The following is a 12,419-nucleotide window of genomic DNA, read 5'->3' as shown; positions in this document are numbered from 1 at the left end:
CACACATGGCCTTCAATTTCGGACACATTCTCTCTCCAGAAGCCCAATGGCGCTCCTTCTCCCTCTACAACACAGGAAGATACTACATGATCTGTACTACTTTTTACCTTTGCAAGGTTAAGCGGCTCCTTTGGACACCAGGGAAGCGTGGCTTCATTTTAATTTTTGGGACACTCTGTGTACTTTTCATGACCCTGAAGAAGTTCCTGTCCTCTACAGAGAAAGTGATTTACAGCTTTCCGCACCTCTTTCTTACTTTTATATGTAAGGACTTGCTTTATGTGGACTTATTTGTCATTAATTTATTCTATTTCTGAATAACATTTTGTTTCTTCAGAACCAATTGGTCACAATGGTCATCCTGGAATCAGTTAATATTCCAACTTGAGGGACCACTATACATGGATAGGTTAATAAATCCCAAGTTGTTACACCATTTTGGAGGGCTAACTTCAAGTTATTGGATGATTTGGGGACAGTGAGAAGGCCCTTTAGAGCAGAGCACCCACCTGTCTTTTCTTGGATTTTGTGGAATCATTTAAAGCAGTATAGCCCAGATTTATCAATCTGTCTTAGACAGAAATGTGTCTGATTGTTCTCTCAGACATATTGAAATCGATCATAGCTAGCCATTTGTTTCTCAAAATGAGCTGTGATTGGTTGCTATCAGTCTAAGGCACATTTCTGTTTAAGACAGATTTATAAATCTGGGTCAATATGTTAGAAATATGATGTTAATGTTCTACCTCTGAGAGGCACTCTATTTTGAAGGTATTATTGATGTAGTTTGATACCATACTTTAAGACTTGTATGGTGCTATAATATAGCCTTCTGCATGGATTTAAATTGTTACTGTTCTCCATAACCATACCGTCCATAACCATGCACCCTCCTTGTTCATAGGAGTTTTTTTAAACTGATAGTGGATCTTGCATGTCACCCAGTCAATGGCTATATGTCCAGCAGAGGTGAGTAGAGTGAGTGTGTCAGGGTCCCATTCGAAGCAAGGCTGGATGTGGATCCTCTACCTGTGTGGCTGATGACTCGGACCGTATCGGGGAGCGGAGTCTAAGGGGCTGCTGGTCTTCACCAGAGCCCGCCGCAAGGCGGGATGGGCTTGTTGCTGCAGGCGACACCCAGTTCCCTACCCCTAACACGGCTCGACCACACAGGTAACTGGGCAGGGCGGGGTACCGAAGGAGGAAGCCGTAGCGTGGTCAACATAGCAGAAGGTCAAGGCAGGCAGCAAAGGTTCATAGTCAAAAAACATAGCAGGAACGTCTGGATACAGGGGTATGGCAAAACAGGCAATAGGAAATGCTTTTTCTCATGCAAAAGTCACTGATTCGGCAGGGAAGTGTGGGGGGTGCAACAACTTATAATGTTGTGTCAAGTGTATTCACTGATTATGGGCACACTGGCCCTTTAAATTTCAGAGCTCCAGCGCCCGTGTGCCCAAAGGGATGGGGACGCGCGCACCGGAGCTGAGAGAGAGCTGTTGGAGCTGACGTGGTGAGTGACGGGCCGGGATTTGCATGCGGGCATGTCCCGCGATGCGAATCTTGTCCCCACCGGCGGTCAGGACTGAGAAACACTGCGCTCACGGCCGGTGCTTGCAGCCGAAGTTCAGTGTGTAACAGTACCCCCCCTTTGGTCTCCCCCTCCTTTTACGGCTCGAGAACCTTTTGAGAAGATTCTGATCTAGGATGTTATCCTGTGGTTCCCAAGACCTCTCCTCAGGTCTGAACCCCTCTTAATCTACAAGAAAGAAATGTTTTCCTCTGATGAGTTTGGAGTCCAGAATTTCCTTGACAGAATAAACACCTCGCAGATGATTAAACAACTCTGAGATTAAAGGAAGGGGATAACTTTTTTTTACTGTAATTTTATTCAGTCCTTGGTAGTCGATGCAAGGACGCAGCAACCCATCTTTTTTTTCATCGAAGAAGAACCCGGCTCCAACAGGAGAAGAGGATTTTCTGATGAATCCCTTCTGAAGGTTCTCCTGGATGTAGGTTGACATGGCCTGGGTTTCAGAAACAGACAAGAGGTAGATTCGGCCCCTGGGAGGTGTGGTGCCAGGCAGTAAATCAATGGGACAACCGGAAGGATGATGTGGAGGCAAGACTTCAGCTTGCTTTTCACTGAAGACATTGGCAAAGTCCTAGAGGAAAGAAGGTAAACCGGGCAGAGAACTAAAACATTTCAACTTGATCACACGTATATGAATACAGTGGTTGTTGCAGTACGGGCCCCAGCAAAGAACTTCTCCAGTTTTCCAATCAAGCTGCAGAGCATGGAGTTGTAACTACGGAAGGCCAAGCAAGAGAGGAGAAGTACAATGTGGGAGAACGTAGAAAGACAAGTTGCCCCTATGGGAGACTCCGACTTGCATAGACAATGGTTCTGTGCGATATAGCAGGGTACAGTCCAGTTTTTCTCCATTGACCGTAGAGATGTACAGTGGTTTTAATAGGCGGGACACTGGCAGATGATAACTATGCACTAGGGAGGCATCAATAAAGTTTCCCGCTGAGCCAGAGTTCAGGACAGCCAGAATGGAGATTATCTCTTTGGAAGGAAGAAGAATCTGGACCACCAAATGTAAGTGTGGAGAGGTGGAATTCAAACCTAGGGAGGCCTCTCCTACGAACCCTAAGTGCGAGCGTTTCCCGGTGACTGTGGACACAGAGGACAATCCTTAAGGAAGTGGTCTGCACTGGCACAGTATAGGCATAGATTTTCGATTCGTCGGCGAGTTCTTTCCTGCAGGGTCATGCGAGACCGATCCACTTGCATAGCCTCCACTTTGGGAGGCAACATAGAAGGTTGCGGTGGTTGCTGGAAAACTGGTGCAAGACGAGGAAAGCACAGAGGTCGTGCAAATTCCCTTTTTTGACGTAGTTCCTCTCGTAGCTCAGAGAAACGGATATCAATCCGGGATGCCAATTGTATAAATTCTTTCAAGTTAGATTGCAATTCCCAGGCAGCGAGGACATCCTTAATTTGACTTGATAATCCTCACTTGAAAGTAGCGCAGAGAGCTTCATTATTTCAAGACAACTCCGACACCAGGGTCTGGAACCGGATAGCATACTCACCCACAGTGGAGTTGCCCTGAGAAAGACTCAGCAAAGCCGTCTCAGCGGAGGAAGCTCAAGCAGGCTCTTCGAAGACATTGCAAAATTCCATCAAGAATACCTGGAAATTGGTAGTGATAGCATCACTGTGATCCCACAGCGGAGTTGCCCAGGCCAAAGCCCAACCAGATAGGAGACTGATGACGAAGGCCACCTTTGCTCATTCCGTGGAGAACTGGTCCGCCATGAGTTCAATGTGCATGGAGCATTGCGTCACAAAACCACGACAGGACTTGGGATCCCCCTCAAACTTCTCTGGAAGTGACAAACGGAGTTTGGTTCCGGAGGAACTGCAGCAGCGGGAGGCTGTACTGGAGCTGGAGGAGGCTGTGGCTGGTTGCTGCTGAGCAGATAGCAACTGCTGCATCATGGTGGATAGCTGGTTCAGCTGCTGTGCCTGCTGCGCCAACTGCTGTGACTGAAGCACCATGATAGAAGCAAGATCCATGTTTTCAGGCAGAGGAACCCCAGTGGATCCATGGCCGGATCTTACTTACTGGAGCAGAGTCTAAGGTGCCGCTGGTCTTCAGCAGAGCCCTCCACAAGGCTTGCTGGGTTTGCTGCGGCAGGCAACACCCAGGTCACTAACTCCCGACACGGCTCAACCACACAGGTAACTTGGCCAGGCAAGGTACCGAAGGAGGAAGCTGTAACGTAGTCAACATAGCAGAAGTTCAAGGCAGGCGGCAAAGGTTCGTAGTCAAAAAACAAAAAACAAAATAAATCCCTCTTGGAAGGTATACTACCTGTCTGGTGTCCTTGTCCCGGTCAGTGCCATTCAATTCCTGGATTAGAAGCCCGCTTTACCCACAAAAAACATAGCAGGAAGGTCTGGATACACGGGTATGGCAAAACAGGCAATAGGGAATGCTTTCTCTCAGGCAAAAGACACTGAAGATCCGGCAGGGAATTGTGGGGGTTGCAACAACTTATAATATGGTGTCAGGTGTATTCACTGATTATCAGCATACTGGCCCTTTAAATCTCAGAGCACCGGAGGTGTGAGAGAGCTGCAAGAGTGGGACATGGTGAGTGATGGGCCGGGATTCACATAAGGGCGCGTCCCGTGATGCGAATCCCGGCCCCGCCGGCGGTCAGGGACAGAGGAGCACTACGCTCACAGCCGGTGCTTGCGGCCGGAGCACAGTTTGTAACAAAGGCATTTTCCGCATGGTGGATGGGGGACACATCTTGATAAAAACCTGCATTTATTGACCAAGACAGTTACTGCAACCTTCTATTTGTATCTTATATATCGAAACCTACGGTATCTGTGATGCAATAGAACACTGCAATTTACCTTATCTTTTCCTTTGCCTTTTCACCACTTTAAATGCAATTTCACATTATTGTAATTTTATTGGCATACTATAAATAATTAAGAGATAGAACGTTAATTGTTTGTCTAAAATTTCGAGTGAGTGCACTTGCAATACATTAGTGTACATCAAGGGCTGATCTTATGCTGACTTACTGTTTTTCTTAACCTAGATAAGTTCCCAAAGCAGACTAAAACCTTAAAATTTGTAAGGCTTGCAGAGTTGGAGCATAATGTGATTATATGAAATATCAATCAATGGAAATGTTTAGACAAAGAGAGATTGCAAATAACCTCAATAAAAGTAATGAAGGCCTTAATAATATTCATGAATATCATTGTTTATTAGTGTGTAATATCTAGGGGTTATTTTTTGTACATAAACAATTTTATTAACCTCTTAAGGACCCATGACGTATGCGTACGTCATGAGTCCCGGTCCTGCGATATAACGCGGGGTCACACGGCGTCATAGTGAAGCCGGGACCCGCCTCTAATAGTGCACAGCACTGATCGATGTGCCGCGCGCTATTAACCCTTTAGCCGCGCGCTCAAAGCTGAGCAGCGCGGCTAAAAACGAAAGTAAAATGTGCCGGTTAGCTCAGGGAGCTGTTCGGGATCGCCGCGGTATAATCGCGGCATCCCGAACAGCTGTAGCACAGGAGGAGGTCTTCTTACCTTCTCCTGTGCTGTCCGATCCCCAAATGAATGCTTCAAGCCTGAGATCCAGGCTTGAGCATTCAATCGCTGAAAACACCATTCCTATGGAGATGGATCAATCAGTGTAAAAGATCAGTACATGCAAAGTTATAGCCCCCTATAGGAGCTATAATATTGCATAAGAAAAGTGTAAAAAAATCATTAACCCTTTCAATTATCCCTTCCCCTAATAAAAGTTTGAATCACCCGGCATTTCCAAAAATAAAAAAAAACATTATGTAAATAATAATAAAAATAAACATATGTGGTATCGTCACATGCGGAAATGTCCGATTTATAAAAATATACCGCTTTTTAAACCGCTCGTTCAATGGCGTACGCGCAAAAAAATTCCAAAGTAGCGCATTTTTGATCACTTTTTATACCACAAAACAGTGAATAAAAAGTGATCAAAAAGTCTGATCAGAACAAAAATGGTACCGCTAAAAACCTCAGATGACGGCGCAAAAAATGAGTCCTCAAAGCGCCCTGAACACATAAAAATAAAAAAGTTATATGGGTCAAAATATTACCATTTTAAACGTATAAATTTTCCTGCATGTGTTCATGATTTTTTTCGGAAGTGATACAAATTCAAACCTATACAAGTAGGGTATCATTTTACCCGTATGGACCTACAGAATAAAGATAAGGTATCATTTTTGACAAAAAATGTACTGCGTAAAAACAGAAGCCCCCAAAACTTACAAAATTGTGTTTTTTCATCAATTTTGTCGCACATTGATTTTTTTTCCCATTTCACCGTAGATTTTTGGGTAAAATGACTAATGTCATTACAAACTAGAATTAGTGACGCAAAAATTAAGCCATTATATATAATTTTAGGTGAAATTTTTTAAGAGTTATGATTTTTTAAAGTTAAGGAGGAAAAATTGAAAATGAAAAAACGGAAAAAGCCCGGGTCCTTAAGGGGTTAAGTCGTAAGAAAAGTATCCAATAAAAAATATCAACCAATAAATGCAAGTAGTAAAGGTGAATTCTCATTACTACAAATATCCGCTACATTATCTCAATACAGTAAATAGAAATTTCCCCTCCTACCACACACCCATAATGGATCTCTATAGGCCATCAATGTTCAAATCAGTTGAGGGTCCTAACACTGGAACCAAATTTATTATTGAAACTAAGCATCTTTTTCCTGTAGTTCCTGAAGCAGACAAGCCCATTCAATGGAACTGAGATAAGTGGTTTTGCTGTGTTGGTAGTGCAGTCAAGGAGCTCCATCATTTCAGCAAACTTCTCTTTGTGCTGCTTGAGTTCTTCTAGTGTACTCTCCTTTTAAGTGAATAGCTTGTTTTTGATGCCTTACTATGTATGTACTTCTAACCACATGATTCCTACTCCCTTATTGTGAAATATTTTGTGACTACCAAGTTATGTATACTGTGTTAAGCCCCTTCATATGTTTTTTAATATTAGTATAATAAAATATATCTTCATGACTGACTATTGTTTTCTTTATTGGTGTTAATGTTTAAAGTGAACCTGTCCTCATCAAAAACTTTTTATATAATGTAAATAATACTATTTTATGAATATTTGTAATATACATTAGTTAAAACATATGTATTTATTTATGTCCCAGCAGCTATTGCATAGGTGTCTCTATGAGGAGTCCAAATACAGGAAGTGTGGGTGGACAAGCAGGGCTCTGTGCAATGAGGCTCTGTGACATGTTCCCACCTCACACAGCAGCATGATTGACAAGCCAGGAGCCTGCACAGAACCCTGCTTGTCCTGCCCTCAGTTCCTGTATTTGGACTCCTCATAGAGACAAATAGGCAATTGCTGCAGGGACAGCATTGTTTTCACCCCAAAACATACAAATTTTTTGACCAATGTATATTACAAATATACATATAATGGTATTATCTATTTTATATAAAAAGATTTTGTTAACGACAGGTACACTTTAACAATACTGAGGATAAGTATATTTTGGCCTATAGGTTTTAGGTGTGTTATTGACATGGGTCCCAAAGGTTAGACCTACACAGATGAAAGGGGCTATAGTATTTAGCAAAGTATTCAGTAATGTTTGTGTTACGCCAAGCGCTCCGGGTCCCCGCTCCTCCCCGGAGCGCTCACGGCGTCTCTCTCCCTGCAGCGCCCCGGTCAGTTCCGCTGACCGGGAGCGCTGCACTGTCATGGCCGTTGGGGATGCGATTCGCACAGCGGGACGCGCCCGCTCGCGAATCGCATCCCAGGTCACTTACCTGTCCCGATCCCTGGCTGTCATGCTCTGGCGCGCGCGGCTCCGCTCTCTAGGGCGCGCGCGCGCCAGCTCTTTAGATTTAAAGGGCCAGTGCACCAATGATGGTGCCTGGCCCAATCTTCCCAATTACCTTGATTAGTTTCCACCTGTGCACCCCCTACTTATACCTCACTTCCCCTGCACTCCCTTGCCGGATCTTGTTGCCTTAGTGCCTAGAGAAAGCGTTACTGTGTTTGTCCATACTGTGTACTTGACCTCCTGCTATTGCCATATTGACTACGATTCTTGCTGCCTGCCCTGACCTTCTGCTACGTCCGACCTTGCTCTTGTCTACTCCCTTGTACCGCGCCTATCTTCAGCAGTCAGAGAGGTTGAGCCGTTGCTAGTGGATACGACCTGGTTGCTACCGCCGCTGCAAGACCATCCCGCTTTGCGGCGGGCTCTGGTGAAAACCAGTAGCAGCTTAGAACCGGTCCACTAGCACGGTCCACGCCAATCCCTCTCTGGCACAGAGGATCCACCTCCAGCCTGCCGGACCGTGACAGTAGATCCGGCCATGGATTCCGCTGAGGTGCCGCTGTCAAGTCTTGCCAACATTTCCACGGTGATCGCCCAGCAAGCCCTAAAGATCACCCAACGAAATCACCAGCTGGCATACTTGACCACCGTGACACTGCAACTTCAGTCACAGATACAGCAGCTGCTGCCGCAGATACAGCAACTTCAGTCACAGACACAGCAGCTGCAACAACCATCTCCTCCGCCGGCTCCTGCAACTCCTCCGCAGCAACCGGCCGCTCCTAACCCCTGCTTGTCCCTGCCGGACAAATTTGATGAGGACTCTAGACTCTGCCGTGGTCTCCTGCCTGGGAAGGCCCTGCCATGTGCCACACCGCCCGGAGCACCTCTCTTACAGTATCCTTTGCAATCCACCCCTGTGCCTCCCGCCGAGGAGGCTATGCAACTGGATCGGTCCCGCCTGACCCCTGAAGAGAGGACTCGCCGCAGGAAGAAAGAAGATTTACTTCTACACTGCACTGTGCGTTACCGCACAGAACCCCTGCTCTTCAGCATGGAACTTTTTGTTTTGCCCAAATGCTCCTCTGAAGTCCTCCTCGGTCTGCCATGGCTCCAACCCCCATCTTCTGTCCTTGTCTGGACCACCGGGGAGATCGGGAGCTGGGGTGCTTCTTGCCACAGGAAGTGCCTCATGTCTGCTCCCAGTCCCATCAGTCAAGCCTCTGTGTCTCCCCCTTTACCTGGCCTCCCCAAGGCCTGTCTGGACTATGCTGTGCCTCCTCCTCACGGCTCCCGTCCTGTTGACACTCTGCCCCGTGCCGGGCTTGACCCTCTTCCCTCCCTCCCCACCCCCACGCCTTCTTGTGTGCCCGCTGTTGATGTGGTTTCCCGGGGCTTCGCCACCATCTGGAAAAAGACCCTGAAATTCCTCATGCTGGCCTCATCCCGGGTGAAGAAGCTTGCCGGAAAAAAGAGAAGAGCTCCTCCTGTTTTTGTGTGGCTCTCCGCCAAGTATTTCGGCTTCCGTGTCCCCAGTTTGTATCTCGGACCACGTTATCTTGGACCCTTTGTAGTCGAGTGCTCAGAGGAGAGATCTTGGGAACCTGAGGACGACATCCTGGACAATAGTCTTGTCCTCAGGTTCTCAGGCTCCAAGAAGAGGGGGAGACCCAAGGGGGGGGGGTACTGTTACGCCAAGCGCTCCGGGTCCCCGCTCCTCCCCGGAGCGCTCACGGCGTCTCTCTCTCTGCAGCGCCCCGGTCAGTCCCGCTGACCGGGAGCGCTGCACTGTCATGGCCGTTGGGGATGCGATTCGCACAGCGGGACGCGCCCGCTCGCGAATCGCATCCCAGGTCACTTACCTGTCCCGGTCCCCGGCTGTCATGCTCTGGCGCGCGCGGCTCCGCTCTCTAGGGCGCGCGCGCGCCAGCTCTCTAGATTTAAAGGGCCAGTGCACCAATGATGGTGCCTGGCCCAATCTTCCCAATTACCTTGATTAGTTTCCACCTGTGCACCCCCTACTTATACCTCACTTCCCCTGCACTCCCTTGCCGGATCTTGTTGCCTTAGTGCCTAGAGAAAGTGTTACTGTGTTTGTCCATACTGTGTACTTGACCTCCTGCTATTGCCATATTGACTACGATTCTTGCTGCCTGCCCCGACCTTCTGCTACGTCCGACCTTGCTCTTGTCTACTCCCTTGTACCGCGCCTATCTTCAGCAGTCAGAGAGGTTGAGCCGTTGCTAGTGGATACGACCTGGTTGCTACCGCCGCTGCAAGACCATCCCGCTTTGCGGCGGGCTCTGGTGAAAACCAGTAGCAGCTTAGAACCGGTCCACTAGCACGGTCCACGCCAATCCCTCTCTGGCACAGAGGATCCACCTCCAGCCTGCCGGACCGTGACAGTTTGGAAACCCCACAGAGAATGAATGGTGGTCTGTGTATGGCTATGTATATGTGTGTCTGCTTAACATTTGATCCTTGTTCTTGGGATCAATGGGGATCCTAATGGTCTGCCCCCACATTGATAAGCTAGTTATTCCATATACTGCAAATAACCTGTTTAATGGTCTATCCTATATATAGAGCTTTTATGGGAAATCATTGAAAACGCCTTTAAAGAAGATATGGGGTGAAAAACATATCCCCTATCCATAGGATAGGGGATAAGTGTCTGACTGTGCAAGTCTGAACAGAGGGACCCCCCACGATCTCTTGTATGGGGTCCCGGCTCAGCCCCGGCTCTGTTACTTTAATGCATGTTTTGTACCCAGCACAGAAGCTGGTCGAGACACACCCCCTCCATTCATCTCTCTGATAGAGATGAATGGAGGGGGCATGTTTTGACCAGCTTTCCTGTTGGGTGCGATACATCATTACTGGAGCAGAGACGGGGCCCCATACAGGAGACAGTGGAGATTCCCAGCAGTTGAGCACTTGGACCCCCCACGATCAGACACTTATCCCTGATCCTGCAGATATTTTTTTTTACTCTGCATATCTCTTTTAAATCTACATTTCCTAAAACCTACTGAATTGTTAATCTGTCATTTCATGGTGCATAATATATATTTTTTTTATAAATGTTCAAAATGCTTTTAAAGCAGAATTTGTAGGGTTTCATGCCCTACATACCATTGTATACACTCCATGCGCACAGCAATTCAGTGTAAATTGACCCCTCCCCCCAAAAAAAATAATAAAAAAGATATCCAAGTACAGAAGAGTAATAGAGAAAATAGAGACAAAGTCAAATCAAAAACAGACAGAAAGAAAAGTGAATTAAAATAAGATGCAGCAGGGAATTGAAGAAAGCAAACATGATAAAAATGTTGAGTGCATGAAGACATCAGTAAGGCAGACGCTCTGCTTGTAAGTTTAACACTGACTTCATGTATTTTTAATCATGTTATTTCAACTGGAGTCAGCAGTAAATGAGACAGCTCTAATCAGACAGCTCTTCACTTTGGCTCCAAGTATTTCTCTCACTAGAAAAAACAACCTCAAACCTTAATGTGGCTTGAAATAAATAATATGTGCCGGTTGTACAGCTCAAACTGCTGTTTTGGTTGGATAGATGAAACAACATTCCAAATACCGTATTTATCAGCGTATAACACACATTTTTTTTAATTATTAAGCTAAAACCCTACCTGCTTGTTATACACCAATAAATCCCACTCCGGTCCCGGCAGCCATCGCTGTTAACTGTTTCAAAGTGAGCAGGTGCCGCGGCGACTTTAACCCCTTAAGGACACAGACCATTTTGGCCATAAGGACACAGCCAATTTTATTTTCGCACTTTAGTTTTTTCCTCATCACCTTTTAACCCCTTAAGGACCAGACTAATTTTATTTTTGCATTTTCGTTTTTTCCTCCTCGCCTTCTAAAAATCATAACTCTCTTATATTTCCATCCACAGACCTATATGAGGGCTTGTTTTTTGCGTCACCAATTGTACTTTGTAATTACATAACTTATTTTACCATAAAATGTATGGCGCAACCAAACCATATTATTTATGTGGGAACATTGAAAAGAAAATCTTAATTTAGCAAATTTTGGAAGGTATACTTTCCAGTAAAAATGACATGTTTTCTTTATTCTGTGGGTCAATACAATTAAAATGATACCCCTGATTATATTCTTTTCTATAATTGTACCGCTTAAAAAAAAATCTCAAACCATTTTAACAAAATTAGAATGTTTGAAATTGCCCTATTTTGACCACCTATAACTTTCAAATTTTTCTGTATATGGGGCGATATGAGGGCTCATTTTTTGAGCCATGATCTCTAGTTTTTATCAGTACCACATTTGCTTAGGTTTTACTTTTTAGTCATTTTTTATTCATTTTTTTTTTTGGGAATAAAATGTGACAAAAAGCAGCAATTTGTGACTTTTTTAATTTTTTTACATTTACGCCGTTAATCGTACGGGATAATTAACAATATATTTTAATAGTTAATACTTTTACGCACGCGGAGATACCAAATATGTGTATTATTTTTCTTACGCTTTTTGGGGGGTAAAATGGGGAAAAACGGACATTTTACTTTTTATTGGGGAGGGGATTTTTCAAATTTTTTAACTTTTTTATTTTACATTTTTTTACTTTTTTTTTTTTACACTTTTTATGTCCCCATAGGGGACTATTCATTGCAATCAGTTGATTGCTAATACTGTGCAGTGCTATGTATAGGTCATAGCACTGCTCAGTATCATTGGTGATCTTCTGCTCTGGTCTGCTCGATCTCAGACCAGAGCAGAAGACACCGGGAGATGGCCGGAGCAAGGTGTGGGGACCTCCGGCAGCCATGCTGGAAGATCGGATCGCCGCGGCAGCGCTGCGGGCGATCCGATCATCCATTCAAACTACTGCAATGCCGCAGATGCCGTGATCTGTATCGATCACGGCATCGGACGGGTTAATGGTGGACATCCACGCAATCGCGGATGTCCGCCATTGGGTCCCTGGCTGTTGATATCAGCCGGGACCTGCCG

General features: G+C 45.6%; 1 protein-coding gene across 9 annotated transcripts in view; it reads right to left on the bottom strand.

The window, feature by feature from the left end:
• LOC130267277 (protocadherin alpha-C2-like) overlaps positions 1–12,419 on the bottom strand; it is a 374,990-nt gene that overhangs the window by 29,610 nt on the left and 332,961 nt on the right. The window lies entirely within an intron of this gene.

Source organism: Hyla sarda, chromosome 4 (assembly GCF_029499605.1).
Source record: "Hyla sarda isolate aHylSar1 chromosome 4, aHylSar1.hap1, whole genome shotgun sequence".
NCBI classification, from domain to species: domain Eukaryota; kingdom Metazoa; phylum Chordata; class Amphibia; order Anura; family Hylidae; genus Hyla; species Hyla sarda.
This window is presented reverse-complemented; position numbering and strand designations above follow the sequence as displayed.